At 39.4% G+C, this 17255-nt stretch overlaps 1 protein-coding gene across 14 annotated transcripts in view; it reads left to right on the top strand.

Annotated features, from left to right (window-relative positions):
• LOC147331505 (R3H domain-containing protein 2-like) overlaps positions 1-17255 on the top strand; it is a 59929-nt gene that overhangs the window by 6325 nt on the left and 36349 nt on the right. The window contains exon 1 of one of the 14 annotated variants that reach the window (XM_086293877.1): positions 1200-1557. The exons of the other annotated variants lie outside the window; for them this stretch is intronic. The gene's annotated coding sequence lies outside the window, so the exon portion shown is untranslated. Of the gene's footprint in view, positions 1-1199; positions 1558-17255 lie in introns of those variants that run through there. 14 annotated transcript variants of the gene reach the window in all.

Here is a 17255-nt window from a genome sequence, read left to right as displayed (position 1 = left end):
TTTATTTGCCTTTATGAAATCTTCTCTTAATTGTAGACTTAATATTAATGATCGACTTATCCCCTGGATTGTGTTATAACTTGCATGAAGTGAAACTTGGTGAAGCTGTTGGTAGGTGAAATTGTGTGTGGACTTTGAGGCCTTTTTATGCTGCACTATGGTTTTTTTTGGGTTTTTTTTTTTTAAGCGGTACCAAAGTTTTGACCAGTAGTACATTAAATTTTTAATTTTTTAGCGAACTAAGGATGTGCAGTCTAACTTGCATCGCGAGCTCCTTTGTCTGCAAGTTGTGAGTTGATATTCAAATGACTTTTGACTAATGATTGAACAATCAGTCTTTTTTTCACAGCTGCATGAATACAATTTCTAGAGGGACCACATTCTAACATTTTTCTTCAAATTTTGCTCTATAAAGCCTGGTCACATACTGTCAAGCCTGAAACCATGAGACAGATAATCCTCCTGATGTTTTCCTTGATGCTGAACTTTTGACTGCATAATTTCCCTCCACTGCATCTTTCAGCTGTCATTTGCAGTGGGGGCTACTGGGAAAACATGCAAATGTGTTGTCTTGTGGGATTAAGGCTTTTCCTTGCTAATGAGGTGGTTTCATTATTTCACTCCATCTTCCCTTCCTCCTCTTTATTTTTTTTTAAATTGTTTATATATTGGAGCAGTTGTCTGGTTCACCAGCATCTGTCAGTACTCATTTAGTTTGTCCAGACAAACGCCAAAGACAACGACTTCAGACTTTCCATATAATGAGTGATGAATGGGGACTGTGGCTTCTGCCTGTCTCCAGGTGTTTGATTATTGCAAAAAAAGTTCCAAACCTTAACCTGTACCTGTAAAAGAGTCTATTTATTTATTTATTTATTTATATTCATTCATTTACTATAAGCTTTCAGTGGTGCTACTGTTGTATCAAGTGACATTATAGCGGATCCAAGCAACTCTTTAAACAGCTTGGCTTCTTGCGCGCCATGGTTTGCCTGTCATTGCAATTATATTGTTTCACAAAGGCAGAGAGCAAACAAGACCTGTAAGAGAGAGAGAGAGAGAGACAGAATCCACACGAAAGGGAGGGTCGGAGGAGAAGGGAGGGGTGCATACTGTGCGCATGATGGCATAAGTGTGGTAGTGAGAGAGGGAGCCAGCTTACAAGCAAGATTTTCTTTCTCACTGCTGTGCTTGTGCTTCATTCAGAAAAAGAAAGGGGGCAGTCGAAATAGAGTTTTTTGACCGTTTTCATGAAAGCCATTAAGAAAACTGAGCTGGTAGTGTGTACAGACAAGAAGACAACACGGCAAGCTTGAAGACGACAAAAGTTGAATGAGCTGAAGAGACGGAAGAAAGACCTTAAACACCCTACAACTCCAGCAGGAAATGGGATACATTTATTTGTAGTAATAGGGGAGAGAAAACTAATGACAGCGTTGCCCAGATCTGCTTCTGCTGCTCATTCTCCTGCGATGATTTGGTTTTATCTGAGACACCTGATCTGATTTGGCTCGAGATCCATAGAGCTGAACTCTAAATACAGGAAGGATGTGCACTGTAAGTGAATGTGCTTGTGCGTCTTTGTCATTGGGTGTTAATAATTTGTAGGTGAGATGTAGCTTCTGTAGCTGTAGGTGTGATTTTTAGCATGAAGCCATTGCTGCTGCTATAATTAACTCTTGTTATGACACATTGCATTATCACTTTTGTGAAGTTCCTAAAGCATTTTTAAGCAATGTCTCATCAACAGTGCAAATATGATGTATTAAGGTTGACTGAAAGGTAGTTTCCTATAGTGTGTATACAGTTTATTTTATCACATGTGATTGCATTTGCACAGAAAAAATGTATACATGAAAGCATCTAAGATACTATAATGTGTGGCGTATTTACCAGTGTCATGTGTACAGGGTCATGAAACATGTTTGAGGCAAATGCTGAGGTAATAAGGAATTCCCTTCCACTGTCCCTGTGTGGGAGGAGGGACAGAGGAGGGTGGAGGTGGGCTGGTGGTGTGGAGAGTCACTGAAGTAGGCGTTGCTCTGCAACACTGTCATACCGATTGTGAGGGAGGGAGGTGTGCAGAGGAAAAGGACAACGTATGGGCTTACATAAGGCATGTGGATTGCACTGTATTTTAAGCAATAGTGGTTGTGACTGTTTGTGAATGCACCTGGAATTTAAGACTTCTCCTCCTTTATTTGTGGAACACAGTGTACGGGAATGAACAGACTAGAGAGGAGGTGCGAGAGAGGCAGCACAGCCGTGAGAGATGCACAACAGCAGAACCCTCTTGAATAAAAAATCTGTCACTATAAATAGCAAGCCATCCTCATGGCTTCAGGTTTAGAAGACCTGGCTTTCCCTCTATCACTGTTCTGGTGGTTATAACCCTGAAAAATCAACCCACAATCCTCATCATTTCCTGCTTTTATTCTATTTTTTTGATTGCTTGCCCTAGATCTCCCTTGTTCTGAACATGGCCTGTTTATATAATTCATTTTTTATGTACACGCATCCATCTCTTTTAGTCTCCTAAGTAATGCATCTTATTGAATTAGCTTGATGTACATAATATGGCAACGAGCCCATCATTGTACCCTGTTCTCAGTTAGAAATTGAAAAGACAGACAACTGCCACAGCTCCAGATTAAATATAAAATGCTCCTTTGGTGTTATGTTGCTAGAGCTATTGCTGTTTTTCTTTTGCTGTTTATTAACATGTGAGTCTCTTCTCTTGTAACACAACACAGATAGCTGAAGTCAGGTGATTAGCGTTGACTGAGCTAATAAAGTCCATCCCCTCACTTGATAAAAATATGTGTGCATCCTTGCATGACCAGTACTTTTGCTGTTTGTTTGTGATATTGGAGTTCTTCTCCTTACGTAGTTGGTGCACCTATAGCCTCACTGCTGCATACTAATTGTTAATGCGTGGGAAAAAGCCTGTGTATCAAACAGAGGAAGCACGAGAGGGCGAGAAAGAGAGGGGAAAAAAAATCAATAGCAAACCCCTGAGAAACTGCTGCTGTAATTGCTTTATACGTCAGAAGGTTCACACCTACTCCTTTGAGACTTTAAGAAAAATCTAACTCCAAAACTTTTATTTTGAATTTTGTTACATGAAAAAAGAAAACCAAATCATCAAAAACAAACAATAAGGAAGCACTGATTGAATTCTATTTATCTGATTTCACACTTTCCCTACTCATCTGAACTTTTACAGCGGTTTTTTATTTTTATTTTTGATGTGTCCTCATTTGAGCTAATTATAGTATTAATACATGCTAATTTATGTGTGACCTTTTATAAATACATCAGTTCTTTTCTGATGAATTGACATCTGCATTACAAATGAATGTACCTGACACACAGTGGCGTGTCTAGAAAATTTTTGTTGGGGGGGCCAGGTAGGGGCACAGATTTGGAGAAGGGTGGCAGATTTAATTGGCAGATAATGTTTTAAAAAAAAATTCTACCAACCCTTAACCATAATTCAATAATCCTATAAACCTAATAACCAAATGCACTTTTAACTCTTATTAGAATGAGATTTTAACCACTACGGTGCAAAGTTTTTAGATACTGCGTTGATAAAGTACAAGAGATACAATCAGTGCTTTGTCAGTGTTTACTCAGCAGTCAAGGACAACAATATTTGCATAGTATTTTTACTGACATATAGTGCACATATGTTTTGGGCAAAAACATTTTTGAAAATTAAAATACGAACATTTGTAACAAACAATTGACAAATTAGCCAATGCCAATGCAAAACTTTATCTGCCTGTTTAAAAAAAGAAGATAATCTTCTCACAAACTGGTGTTTGATTTTGAAACAGGAAAAAAGTGGGGAAACAACTGAAAAGACTAACATTTGAATAAAACCTGAAAGCAAGTAAATACTTTCTATGCTGCCTTATCGTAAACTTTGGTAATATTGATAAAGAACAACACTGGCTGATGATAAAATACAGTCAGCTGGCATGGTGACACTGCCAGTATTAACCTGCAGGGCTGGACTGGGACAAAAAAATTGGGCATTTTTACTACAGACCGACCCACCAGGTATTAAAGCCATAAAGACTTTGACTGAAAACAAACCCTGTTGTGACAGTGATGTACAGTCTTGTTGGTATATGTATGATTTCTATACATTTTACGTCAGATAAAAACTTTGGTTGTAAGATTTAGATAATTATTTAATAAAAACTAGGTATTTTAAATGAGAATAAGAAAGAAAAGTATTTCTTTGTGCCCACCTTTCCCTGTTAATGCCCTACCTGGCCCCCTGGCAAAACTTTGCTAGACCCGCCCCTGCACAGTTACCAGCTGTCTGCTACATAAAAAAGGATCCTGGTGTTATTTGTCTCTCAGAAACAGTTCATAACTTCCCTTCAACTCATTCATGTCACCTAAAAGGTAAACCTGTTTCTCCATCACCTGTTCAGCTCTGATGATTCAGTAAGGACATCTCCTGGTTTCATCTTCATGTTTCCCTCTCACCACATATCTAAACAGACATCATGACCAGCAGCTTTACAGCTGTGGCTCCAGCAAACATCAGCTGATACTAGAAATTAATATTAAATACATTCTAACAACAGCCGATCAAGCTTAAACGTGCTGCTGTTGTTTAGCGCAACATCTGCTGGTTTCCTCTTTCTGGCGCAAAGTGGGCGATAAACAAGAGAGAAAAGCCGATCAGCTGATCATTGATCAGTTTCATGATTGAAGTAGCAACAGGAGAGGGAGGGGGAGAGAATGAGAGAAGAGGCAGCTGTGCAGCATAAAGACAGAATAAATCCAGCTTTGTGTCTTTTTTCCATTCTAGCTAAAGTCCGGGACAAACTGCGTCTCTTCTCAGCTCAATACGAAACGTGTAATATTTTCTCTGAATGAGGGACCATTCCATTTTTTTAAGGAGCCGTTGGCAACTCTACTAACCTTATGAATAAAATAAAGTTCACTATCAGTAACATCATAGCACCCACCCAGCTGTATAAAAACTCCGTCAAACTGGCTAGAACGCAGTATGAGTTATTGCAACTGACAGTAAAAAGTCAGCAACATGAAAATAAACTCCACCTAAACTTGGTTTATATCTGACCCAGATAGACTGCAGGTCATAACTTCTTACCTGAAGTTCAGTTCACCTGACACTCGGACTGGTGGCTGCTTCGGGGCTCTCCTCCTGCCTCCCCTTCCCTCATCCACCTGTTGCCTCTGTGGAAGCCCCGTCATAGCCACCACCAAACAACGGAGTTATTTCTACACATCGACCTGCATCTGGCCAATCCACCACCTCTCATTGTTCATGCCATTACAAAAAAAATAAAAAATAAGTCACTGGGGATATGCCCGGTATGCCCGATGGCCAGTCCAGCTATGTTAACCTGCAACCAAATCTGCAGCTCCATACAGCAATGTTACGACTTAGATTATATCTTATAACGCATAACTCTTATGTTAGCTGCCCTCAGTAGCATACTGTCTGAAATATTCCACAGCTGCAATAATTCTTTAAGTGTTATTTTTTTCCTTGGTATTCTAATTTCACCGAAGTTTACTAAACTCAACAAACTTGATATTACTTACCGGGACATTTATTCTGTCCTCATTTTCTTTCACCGAAAAATTGTTTCCTGCAGTGCCATCTTTCGCGCTTGGCTCTCCTACCTTTGCTAACGTGATGCGCATAGCGCAGACGCGATGCTGCATTCACTTACACTCGGATATCTGAGCGTCACCGTGAAAACATAATCGGACATTTGATATTTGATTGAATTTTGTTGTTTTGCCTTTGGGGTGGCACCTGGGGTGGCCAGTCTGGTTTGGGGGGTGGCCTGTGCCCCCCCAGGCCACCCCGCTGGACACGCCATTGCTGACACAAAGCATAACTTTAATGAAGGTAGATGGCTAACAGGAGCTAAAAGGAAGAAGGGCCAGTAAAATCCAACTGCAATTATTTGAGCTGTAAACTATAGAGACAACTTGTGCTTTACTGTGGGGCTTATATGTTCAAGTAAAATGACTATGTGGCTCAAGGTAGGTCAGCTCAACCTTGTATCTACTTTATCCTCAGATGAGACTGGGACAGACGTGTGCCCACTTGGTGAATTTTAATGAAGAGACAACTAAAAGAAAGCGAAATATAACAGCAGGAGTCCTCTAAAGACGAGAGGTGTTGGTGTAAACAAGACAAGTTCAGGAGTGCTTCTAAACTTGGTGTATTAAATAGCCTCAAAAATAACTTGCATAATTAGGCGATGATGAACACAGGAGCAGAGAGGCAAGCAAGCAAAACTGTAAGAAGAAGGGAACAGAAATTGGTATCCTTATGCTGGCAGACCTATTGGGAGCAGTTGGCTTTTACAGGTAAACAGATGGCATGGCACAGCACAGCACACTGATGACCTGCCACCGCTGTCAGGTCAGCTACGTGATCTAGTGAGCCGCTGCAGTGTGCGGTTTCTCTAATTAACTGTACTTTCTGATCTGTGCTGGGGCTGGTGCGTTGCCAGTGTCATGCTAACATTCTCACAGCTGAGGAGAAATTGTCTTTAGAATTCACCACATCAACACATTTCATATCATGAAATGTCCAGAATTTATCAACTGGAATTTGGTGACTAATTGGTATCAGTGATTAACTTATGGCTTGTTAAATATTGAGGGACATTAAAAAAAACAATCAAACAAAAAAACAACATTCAGATGTGCTGCGTTCCCTCCTTAAAGCACAGTGTCATTTGAGACACTTAATTTATCAGTACTAAGAGAACTAATATTATATTTCCTTTTGTAAATAGGTTTATATTTTGTCCTTGTTAGCATGGTTGTGAAGTCGTTGTTTTTACCATGGTGGCTTTAGACAAGTCTGTTGACTAGTCAGATTCTGTGTTACTGACTTCTGACCATTAGAAGCTGCTTTAGCATGCAGTAATGGGTGTGTTTGCTGATTGCCCCTTGGTATTGCTTAAATTGTATTACATCAGATCCTCTTTTCCATCTAAGACATAGGTCATCAGTTAACTCGTACGTTGTCTCATAAAATGTTACCTGGTTAATACCAAACTCAGATTTTCAAACACTAACAGAGTCTGGGAGCTGAGCGTCAGACAGCAGAGAGCAGCTGTAGCTTTTAAAACCCCAAACGTTCAGGAGCAGCAGGACTCTTATTACACATGCTTTCAAAAACATTAAAAATAAAGTGATGAAGTGTATCGTGGCGCTCTCTGCTCGGTGTATAAATATGCTCGTGGTTAGTAAGCACTGACAGACAATGCTTTTGGACATCTATTCCACCTGACCAGCTGTTTCCAGTAGCAGCTGGACCAACTACAGTCAGAAAGTACATCTTTTACATAGATAGGTATTACCAATATATCAGTGCTGAACTGTTGTCCCTTCTAAAGATAATAGTAAATTAATGTGAAACACTGTAGCTTGTTTGCTCTGTTAAGTATTTTGGGTTTTGTTGGCGCAATCATAGAATAGCAGTTTTTAATGAAGTTTTTGGCTATTTGAGTTAAAGTAAACACGGCAGTGTTGAATTATATCTGAATGTCAGATTCTTAATGTACCCCGCTCTGAATTTTGCTGTAAATATCGCAGTAAACCTGTGGAAAAGTCGTGTTTGTCAATTTATTGATTTAATAATTACCATGTCTAATTGAGAAAATGGTGTAAATTAGCATCCTTAGGATACATTACTAAACTAAATTCACTGTAGTCTATACAATTTGTTTCATTTTGCATCTACAGCTCAAGTAGCCAACAGCAGGCCTGTCTTCCTCCCCTTATTTTTCTATTTTAACACAGTGTCGTCATTGTTGAGACATTGCAGTTGTAATGTTAGCTCATAATGGACAGAGGCCGTGACATTTGTGCTTTTAGTGAATTGTGTGATGATGGGTACTCGTCTAGAGGTGAGTGATTTGGCCAGTGGATAAGATGATTTGGGGAACAATTGACATTCAGAATAGAGCAGGGCGATATGGCCAAAAATATTTATCACGATATATATTTGAAAATTTGCGATAACGATATAACTGACGATATAATTGATGCCAGACAAAATACAACTCCACAACATTACTAGCGCAAAAAGACAACCTTCCTTTTATTTTCACTTAAACAAGAAGCTGGTTTTTATGTACATTAAAGCTTTATAAAAATGTAACAGTGCAAATGCAAATTCCTTGCTGAAAGTTTAACCAAAAGGCATTTCCAGTAGAAATGGGCTGACATATCCTGAGCATAACCATGTATAATATCCACTGAAGTTAAAAAGAGGTGCTTTGCAACATTAAACTGCAGTGTGCAGTACGTATTTTTCGGACCATAAGGTGCACGGGATTATAAGGCACATTAAGCGAAACAAAGCAGTCAGATAAATCAAACTTTATTAAACTCATTCTTCTTGCTTCCTCCACTTCTGTACCATTGATTCATTAATGTTGAATTCTCTGGCAGCTGCTCTATTCCCATGTTGTTGCAGTATATTAATGACTAACCTTCTATTGTGGATGGATTATCTCAGTTGTTCTCCTGACTGAAGTTTGGTCCGTTTACAGCATCCTGCCATGCGATTGCATTTGTCTCTAACTATCAGGCACGTTAACTTTTATAAGTGGAAAAGTGTTAGTGTTCGTCCTCCAGCTTCACTGTTTATGTTATGCTAACATAGCTGTGTCGCTAGCGATCACGTAGCACATCATTATATACCAGCTAGCCCAACTTCAGTAACCCTACAAACGTCACTGCTGTTTAGTTTCCTGTCTTCATTTATGTTGGAAGTGATAGCAGAGCTGTACGTTTGAATTTTTCAGAAATCTCTCAGTCAGAACATGCTATATCATGCTTGGGTAACTAGCGAAACTAGCGAGCTAACTTCCGCTAGCTTCCTGCTAACTTCTAACTCTGTTAAATGTAATAAATTTTGTTTTCATGGATGCCTGGAAGTTAAACTTCATAGTTACACCTGGTAAAGCAGCAATGCTGATCGTTTTATTAAAGATGAAAGAATTTAGACAGTTTTTAACTCTCAGTGATGCTGCAGTGTTCGTTTGACCTGAAGTATACGGAGTTTAGGACCCAGATTACTCCCAGATTTAAGAGCATCTTAGTCCGACAAATACGACAATAACGACGGCCGCTTGCATGTTCTGCAAAAAAATGTGCTTTGTCGTGTATCTGACGGACAAACACCAAACCAGTTCCACATCACTGAAGTTGCACCATTTTTACAAACCAATTCTGGTTCATTTGTTTCACTCAACAATCGGCCATGTGCGTATGAACACAAAGGCACTGCGCATGCGCGTTTTACTCATATTCTATCGCGATATTTCATTTTCCTATCGTTGCCTAACATTATACCGGTATTACCGTGAACGGTATAATATGGCCCAGCCCTAATTCAGAATCTGAATTACAATTCTCCTCACAGACTTAGTTGAACTCATGATCACATAATTGTAATGTGATCATGTTGTCTTCATATATATCTATGTAAACTTTATGCCCTGATTTTGTTCTAAAAGTTTTGGAAGTTACTGTAATTTTGTTTTTCATGCATGGACATGGGTTATTGTTCTTTGGAAGTATTTTCTGTAAGGAAAGTTCTGTAGGCATGAATGTACCCCTGCACCATGTTGACAGGAAGGTCATGCTGTGGGCAGGAGCAAAAATTATAGCCACCTAAAAGACATCACTATCGGTTTGCATGTATGATGTATTAAGAAGCTTTTATCCTCTTAACCTGCTGGTTGATGGTTAAGTCAAAGCTGGTACATTTCAGAAGTTTGCGACTATAATATTTCAAATAGGCTACTTCAGACCTGAACTAAGTTGCCATCCAAACTAAATAAAAAAAAAAAAAATCAAAGAAAACAGGGCAGCATTAGGGCAGGGCAATATGGCCAAAAATATTTATCACGATATATATTTGAAAATTTGCGATAACGATATAATTGACGCGTGACAAAATACTTTACAACTCCACAACTTTATTAGTGCAAACCCCCCCCCCCCCCCCCCCAATCAATGTATTTTCACTTAAACAAGCAGCTGTTTTTTATGTGCATTAAAGTTATATAAAATTTTAACAGTGCAAATGCAAATTCCTTGCTGACAATTTAACCAAAAGGCATTTCCAGTGGAAATTGGCCGACATATCCTGAGCATAACCATGTTTAATATCCACGAAACTTAAAAGAGGTTATACACACACAATGCGGTAATATTATGTTGAAGCACAGTACGTATCACTCCGCGAGGCTCCTGACTATGGTAGCCGCAGTGCTCCGACAATCCATCAAGCGGTGCGGCTTCGTAGCTTAGCAAAGTCGTACTAAAATATTTTTGACAGATTTTTGAGCGCCGTGTACCACATAAAATCAGTTTGGTAATAACGATGGCCCGCTTGCATGCTCTGCCAAAAAAAATGTGCTTCGGTGTGTATCTGACGGACGAAAGCCAAACCTGTTCCGCACCACTGAAGCATGGTGTCATTTTTGTGCCTCTATTCTAATGAAAACATTAGAGCATTTATGCAAATATGTGATGTCTTGATAAATCTAGCAATTATTTGAAGTTTACATAGCACCATTCTCGCATGAAAATATCTTAAAAGTTTATTTTGTGACCCAGAAAGAGTAATATTTCAAACTCCGCCACTCTGTGTTGCTCCGCCACTGCCTCCTTTGAGTTTTGGACGAAATGGATTCTGGGATATTGCATTTCGTCATTTCGAGCTGATTGGAGACCAAAACAGCCAATCAGATTTTTTTTGCATCCATATCTGTGATTGGCTGGTTTTGTGGCACAAATATAATGGTGCACAGAAAAAGTTGAACGTGCACGGGCAGTAATGTTGAGAGCGCAAGCAACACATTGCGAGCAAGTGCAAATGCAAAAACTGAGCGAGAGGGGCTGCTATTGTAAAAAAGACTTTTTTTTTTTTTTTTTTTTTTTTTTTGCATGCAGCAATGAATTTTGTTCACTCAAATTTAGCTTTTCTTCGCTCAAAATAAATTTCTCCTCAAAATACAACACTTGCACCTGCAATTTTTTTTTTTTACGTGCGCTCAGAATAGTGGCACAAAAATATCACCATACTGAAGTTGCACCATTTTTATAAACCAATTCTGGTTCATCTGTTTCATTCAATGATCTGCTTTCGCCCTTTGCATTCTCTGTCGCCGCCATACTTTTTTCTGCCATGTGTGTATGAAAACAACGGCACTGCGCATGCGCGTTTTTACCCAAATTCTATCGCGATATTTCATTTTCTTATCATTGCCTAACATTATACTGGTATTACTGTGAATGGTATGATATGGCCCAGCTCTAGGCAGCATGTCCTTTTTTTTTTTTTTTTTTTTTTTTTTTTTTGTCAAGAGACTAGAATATGTTTAAAAGGGTTCCTTCTTTCACTGTTGCCACACATACAGTTTATCATCAACTTAACCATCACTTTATTTATTATTGATCCAGTTCTGTGTCCTTTCTTGAAGCAGGAAAGCAATGAGAGTGAGGGGGCTGTTTGAATCAGAGGGTTAAGAAATCTTTTATGTAATGCAATATCAGACAGTAGATCAGTATGAAAAACACTCTCAATCTTAATTTGACTAAAAAATCAATATATTTTTAAGGAACGCATATATTGCCATCCCTAGTTTTAGCATCATTACAGGTTTAACAATGCTTACTCGATATATCTGTATTAGAGTATAATTAGTGATGTTGTTGAATTATTCCAGTAAATATTAGAAACTAAATAATAAATATATTTGCTACACACTACTCTTCATCTTGCAGTGAATGACTTCACTCACTCTGCAAGCTACAATCAGCCTGATGTAATTTATTTCACGACAGATTCTATATGGCTCCTCTGACAAGCAGGTCATATGCCAAATTAAGATCATCGTATCACCAACCACTAACCTCATCTGGTATGCGTACAGAGATCTTGTTTGGGGTGTGTCTGTCTTGTTTTCAGGCCATGGACTGTGGTATATGGTATTTGATATTTATTTGGCAAAACTAGCCCTTGGGACTAAAGAAGGGATTAGAAACACTGCAGAGGATGATGTCTGGTGATCTAGGGAAATGAGTATTCACTAGCTGGATGGCTGAATGAATGGCAGTGTTTCCTTCCTGCTGGTTATTCTTGAGTGCACAAGCCACATTGTAAGAGACCACCACTTTGCACTGGCCTAAGATAGACAGCCTGGCAAGTTGACTGGCTGGATGCCTGACTTCTGGGTTTGGCTGGCTGGTAGTACTCAAGAAGCCAACAGTGTTGTGGTGTTGGCAGCCCAGAAATACAGCTGTTATTAAGTCTGGCTCAGGCAAATAGAGCCATTTGTGTAGATCACAGAGGACATCGGTCACCATCTGGACACATCCAGTAGTTGGTTAGCAGTAGTCAGACTTTATAATATATACTAGACCATTATGTTCTAATATCCCAAAGTAGCACTGTAAAATCTAATAGCGTGTGCAAACAAACCCTTACTTATAACCAGCCCAGTTCTCGAAAGCTGTTTCTAATGTTGCTCATCAGTTGTCATGTAATTTTCTTTTTGTTTTTAGTTTCCCCTCTTGGCCCATCTGTCACAATTAGCTATTCCACAGCCTGTGCCTCAGTCATGGGAACTGCTTAAGCCTGTACTGGTCTACAGTCTACACTTTTGAAGAGTGGGCAGTTTATGTCCTAGGTGGCTAATCATTTCGTCAACAAAGCTTTGAATTGTACATTTCTAATACAACAAAATGCTTATGGGTTTTAACTTCACAGTTTTGAGTAGTGCTCTGTTTTGATCAAAGCAGTAATTAGTGGGATTGTTGCAACAATCCCAGTACATGCTATTATTAAAAGATGCAGTGTTTCTAATCCCTCCTTTAGTTTGACTTCATTCTTTTGTTTTTTGGATGTCAGTGTAATTAACATTAAATGAATATAACTGATTAAGTGGTGTGTGTGTGCTTCTAAAAGACAAGTTATAAAGAACACACTTAAGTAAATGTCATAACACAAGACACTAACTTTGGAGCACAGTGCAAGCACATTGGGGGACAAATGTGTTTGTAATACTGCTCAATTTACCAAAGAATCTGTGTTTAGATATTTTTTTTTAATTGGAAATGTATCTGTTTTGCTGTCAAATAGAAGCACACTCTGACAAAGGATTCCTTGAATAACTTGCGACAGTCACATACTCATTCATGAGTCCTCTATAAGCTTTTTAAAGACTAGACACTGCATTTTAAATGATGTGTAATTATGTGGTTTTTCACTTGGTGTGAAAATAAGCAGCCAGAAAAAGATTTGGTTTTGTCCACACAACATCCTGATATTAAGTAGTACTGCAAATCCACTCCCACTACACCATTCCATCCATACAGTTTATTTCCCTGAATGTTGACAAGATTACATAAGAACTGGCAAAGTGAAACTGAAGAAACATCATGCAGAGGTGGAGCATGGGCAAAGGAAGAACCCATGACATTTTCTTGATGATCTGGATCTCTTTCTTTAATGTTGTGAGACAGAACATTATCAGAGTGCACGCTCTTCAAGTGACCCCGTAGTGTGTGTGGTTTTTTTTTTGTGTCCCTCAGTTGTTTGCGGCACATGTACACAACCCAGTGCAGCACTGTCAATATCACCCTGGGGAGATTGCATTAAATATTACATCTCCTCTTCCTCCACCTGTCTATAATTGTCAGCTTGTCACTTCCACTTAGACTGTGGCAAATTTGAATTTCATCCCATGATCACACAGAAAGTCTTAAGAATAACTTCTGAGGAAGCATAACTCAGTTTTTAGACTGAAGTGATTATGAAGTGGTTTAAGGGGCAATAGAAATTGTTGCTGCTCCACTCTGCTCTCATATTGTACGGAACAGAAAATAATAGATAGTGGGCAAAAGCAAACAGGTTTTTATAGCATTTCTAAAATGCTAAACTGTGAAAACTAGCTGGATAAAACTTTTTGCAAATGTCTTAATTTTTTCAGTTGCTATCTCTGTGGAAAGGTGAAGATGCAAGGAGCTGAGGTAGTGAAAGTGGATGAGTTTAAATACCTGGGGTCAACCAGCCAAAGCAAAGGACAGTGCAGTGTAAGGAGGGCACGAAGGGAGTGCAGGCAGGGTGGAGCGGGTGGAGACAAGTGGCATAAGTACTTTGTTACTAAAGGATGGCAGCAAGCGTGAAAGGAAGGATTTAGAAGGTGGTAGCGAAACCCGCTCTGATATATTGTTTGAAAATGGTGGCACTCACAAAAGGCAGGAGGTGGAGCTGTAGGTGGCACAGTTGAAGATGCTAAGATTGGGACTGCCCAGGAGAGACGGGATTAGAAATGAGTACATCCGAGGGACAGCTGAGGTTGAGCGGTTTGGAAACAAATGTAGAGGCGAGGCTGAGATGTTTTGGACATATGCAGAGGGGGGATAGCGGATATATTGAAAGCATGTTGAAGATGGAGCTTTTGGGCAGGAGGAAAAGAGGAAGACCACAGAGAAGATTCATGGATTGGTGTGACAGAAGATGATGTCAGGGATAGGGTGAGATGTTGGCAGATGATCCAGTGTCACGACCCCCAAAGGGAGAAGCCGAAAGACGGAGCCATTTCCTTTTATCACACTCAACTGTGACTTGCTGTGGGGAACAAAATATAATTGGAGCGTACCTGAAGATGATCTAATGTCTCTGGAAGGCTTCAGTGTGAGCTATAGCATTTTGAATGGATTCACTTGAGAGACCTATGTCCTGTAAATTTACTGTGAGCTAGTTTGAGCAATGTCAGCAATATTTAAAATAACATTGATGCACAAAGCTTTGAGTGTTTAATTTCTTTTTGGCTGATGGGTGTACAATGACCTTTTACTGTGCATAATGTGCATCTGACAGAAAAGGGCAGTTACTATCTGCTGGGGCCTACTTACTTATTCTGGAAATCTGTTCTTGTGTCTGTGAGCTCAGTCTGTTTAGGTCAAGGTTCAGCTCCAACAGACCTAGTAATTAGTCACTGCTTTCATGTGAATGGAGACAGTCAAGGACGTCATGCCCAAAGTGCACATTTAAACAAACTGTGTGAATGAATCACATTCTAATAATTTTGTGTTAAGCTGGTGTCCCCCTGTGTGTTTGCTGTGTCTGCAATTGAGCTGTGTTGTTTAGGCTATATGTAACCCACGATGCTGCTCTTTGTGTGTCTGTGTGTGTCGTTTTTGGCTTTACAAGAATACCCAATGATAAATACATTGAGCTTTGTAATTGGGGATAGACGAGGGTCGTGAGAGAGAAAAGAAGCGAAAAAAAAATATGGGGGTGTTGAGGGATATGGCTGCTTTTCTCTTGGTGACAGAGCTTGTTGCCATGGAGCTGGTCCTCCCATTGGTGGAAGTCTGGTCCAATCACTTAACAGTGCAGATTGTTTCATCATTGAGAAGTTTTTCCTCTCTTCCTGTCTCGGTAGCCACCCTTTGCTCCTCCATCCTTCATTCTTTTCCCCCCCCTCTCCCATCTCTTACATCCTCTTGCACTGCTTCTCACACTAAAAGAAGCTGATATGTTACATAAGGTTTATAATGAGTGCAGTAGCTGCCACCCAGTTTCATTTTGACACAGTTATTCATTTAACATCAGCGGCTCAAGTGTGGGAGGCAGAATCTTTCATAAATCTCTTCACGGTGCTTGAGGAGACAAGATAACTCTAAAATCCAATATACATCTTCTTGAGGGCAGCTAAGAAATGTGATTATTTCAAATCACGTTTCTGATTGCCCAGAAGGGTTAAACACCGTGAAGTGCCTAGCTGTTGGACAGATTTTTTTTTCCTTATTTTTTTTATTAGTTGCTAATGCTTCAGTAATGCTGTGTCTAAAATATTAGATTTAGCAGAATTTGAGTTTGTTCCCATTTTGCACAAAGTTTCAGGAATATTTCAGTTGTAAAACATGATGAATGCTCATGACATTTTCTCATTTTAGTAGTGTTGTCTTCGGCAGATAGACAAATAGATATTTGTCTGTTATACATTGCAAAACAAAAGAATGCCCCATTTTCTTATTGGAAACAGAGGTGGGTCATCTGTGTGTTTGCTTCCTCACATATTTGTAACTGAAAAGTAGCTTTTGGGCCTGCAATGTGTAAACACTAGTGGTGCAACGGATCGGATCACGGTTTTAAGTCACGGATCGGATCAATTTTCGGATCAGCAAAAAACGCAAAAAGACAAAAATTTAACATTTACTTATTCAGTTATTGAAGTATTTTTTGCCTGTTAAAAACATTCAACTCAAGACTCATTCCACGCAATTATTAAAAAAAAATTATGGTTCAATATAGGGCAGTATAGGGCTTTGTATCTACCACTCAATTCAATTTTATTTTATTTATAAAGCGCCAAATCACAAAAACAGTCACCTCAAGGCGCTTTATATTGTAAGGTAGACCCTACAATAATACATACCGAGGATTATATCGCACTCCACTGTGATATAATGAAGTGTCACGGTCCCGTAGCTTTCCATTGCCCTGGAGCTCCACCCATTTGTAGTAGTTAGGGCAACAGAAGATGCCTGGGACAGTTCAGCCATAACTTTAAACTTTTCCTGCTCATACATGCTTCGGGAGTTCGGCCTCCCGTCTGCAGCTAAACACCCCAATAGCTTTTGTAATAGCTTTAGCCCGGTCGGACTGGGCAGCAAAGGGCTGCTTAAATACCGAAAACTCCTCTGCTCCTCCACTTCGACCGCTAGCGCTGGCCATAACGATCGCTTGACAGACCCACCATGCGCACCATACACATACTTTTTTCTTCTTTTTCGAATCTTTGGATCACGTGCGTGCCGAACCGTGGAGTGGGATCGGTTCGGATTACGGATCAACCGTGATCCGTTGCACCTCTAGTAAACCCTGTTCAACACTGGTGTTGATACACCTTTTGATTGATATTTAAATATGCATATCAGGTGTACAAGGTCTCTGTTTTTCTGCTTCATCGCTAACATAGACCCCAAGCAGTTATCCCTTTTGCCACAAAATAAAGAAATAAAATGCATTATTTTGAATGAGACAGCATGGTTACGATTATTTTGGTCATTGTTGTAATTTCATATATTTTACATGATTATTTAAGTTAACAAACATCATGCAGTCCTTGAAACATGCCTCTTTATACATTTGATCTTTATACATAAATCAAATGAAAACAAGTCTTGAAGTGTATATGGTG

This window comes from Aulonocara sp. 'chitande type north' Nkhata Bay, linkage group LG5 (genome assembly GCF_057382095.1).
Source record: "Aulonocara sp. 'chitande type north' Nkhata Bay isolate Kocher_YH1m ecotype deep benthic linkage group LG5, A_spYH_male_GT1.1, whole genome shotgun sequence".
Classification (NCBI taxonomy): domain Eukaryota; kingdom Metazoa; phylum Chordata; class Actinopteri; order Cichliformes; family Cichlidae; genus Aulonocara; species Aulonocara sp. 'chitande type north' Nkhata Bay.
Note: the sequence above shows the minus strand (reverse complement) of the source record. Positions and strands in the feature narration are given on the sequence as shown.